Genomic DNA, 1,778 nt, shown 5'->3' on the forward strand with positions numbered 1-1,778 from the left:
ACAGAGAGCAAGCACGGAAATAAGTAAGCCATATGTGCGGGTCGATAAGCATAGTTGCTTGGTTGGAGAGGAGAGTAATGAGAAAAGAGATTGGAGAGAGATTGGGGGTGGGCAGAACGAGCTGGTGAAAAGTTTCAAAGGCCAGTCCGAGGAATTGAGATTCAATGTGTTAGAATACTAGGAATCCACTGTAGGCCCTTGAAGAGAGGAATGACAGGCCAAAAGCTGACTGGGACCAGTGTACCAGATGGATGTTTGCAAGGCTAATGTGAAGCCAGGGAGGCAGAGAGGGGAAAGTAGTGCAAGTACAAGGGTGAAGTGACCAGGGCAGGGTCTGAACTGGAGGAATAGCTGTGATAATGGACAAGAGTGAGGGTGAAACATAGAATTACTACGAGTTTGCTTGCATATCCCCATACACATTCCTCTCTTCCACACACAATGCAGAGGTCTTATACCTAACCCTTGCTGCCTGCTGCCTGTATCCTGAATGCACTGAAGCACGGTGCCGTGCAGACGGCTCACAGACGGTCCACACTGTGGCTGGGTGAGGTGGTGAGACACTACATCGCAGGGTAAACAGGACATCTTGTTGGCGCATGGAGGTGGGTATGAGAAGGTTATGCTTTGCTGAGTGAAAAGCAGCAAATCATTAGGTAGATGATACAACCATCAAGTGGTCGATAGATCAGATTGGCTCTACTTAAAGGTGCTGATAAAATGCATATGAGAAACCACGGGAGAATTCTAATTTATATTAAAATGTTTCTATTTTGTCAAAAGGTTTATCATGTGTGGTAAGCAGAATCATACACCTCCCCTAAAATTCCCATGCCCTAAGCCCAAGATCCTGTGAATACACTATGTTATATGGCAAGGGGAATTGTGGTTGTAGATGGAATTAAGATTGCCAGTCAGCTGACTTTAAAATAAATAGATTAGCCTGGATTATCCAGGTGGGCCCAGTGTCAACATAAGGGTCCTTGTAAGTGGAAGAGGGAGACAGAAGAGAAGGTCAGAGTGGTGTGATGTGAGAAGGAATCAGCCCAACCTTGCTGGCCTTGAAGATGGAAGAAGGGACCATAAAACAAGGAATGTGGACAGCCTCTAGAAGCCAGAAAAGGCAAGGAAACCTGTTCTCCTCTAAAGCCTCCAGAAGGGACGCAGGCCTGCCTACCCTTGATTTTAGCCTATGAGACTTGTGTCAAACTTCTGATATCCAGAACTGTAAGAGAACACACATGTACTGTTTAAATCACTAAGTTTAATTTGTTACAGAAGCAACAGGAAACTAAGATTCCTTCAAATAGGAAGCTCTCATTCACTCCGTTAAAGTGTCATTTCTTTGATAAATGTTTCATCTGCAACCCAACTTCTGTTAACATAAAATCTGATGCATCTGTGTTCAGAGATGTCTGACATGAGCATCTCTATTTACAAGTCAGTGCCCTATGAAATGGACAGGGAAGTGTCCCTTTCTTGGGTAAACTGGCAGAATTGGTGATATACTGGTAGGAGGAAAAGAGGAAGGGTGGGGACAAAATGATCCAGGTTTCATTAGGCAGTCATTTACTGTGAATTTACTGTTGCTTGGAAGGACACTAAACCCAATGGGAGATAGAAAGATGAAAAAAAAAAATGGCTCCTAGCCCTCAAGAAGCTTACTGTCTTGTAGGAGAGAAAGAAGTACACCCTTATATGCATACCAAAGAAGGTACCTTAGAAGAGGTAGCAAGATCATGTTAGAGTATGTGCATGCATGCTCAGTCACATCCAAC

The sequence above is a fragment of the Bison bison genome, unplaced genomic scaffold (assembly GCF_000754665.1).
Source record: "Bison bison bison isolate TAMUID 2011002044 unplaced genomic scaffold, Bison_UMD1.0 scf7180017846361, whole genome shotgun sequence".
Taxonomy (NCBI): domain Eukaryota; kingdom Metazoa; phylum Chordata; class Mammalia; order Artiodactyla; family Bovidae; genus Bison; species Bison bison.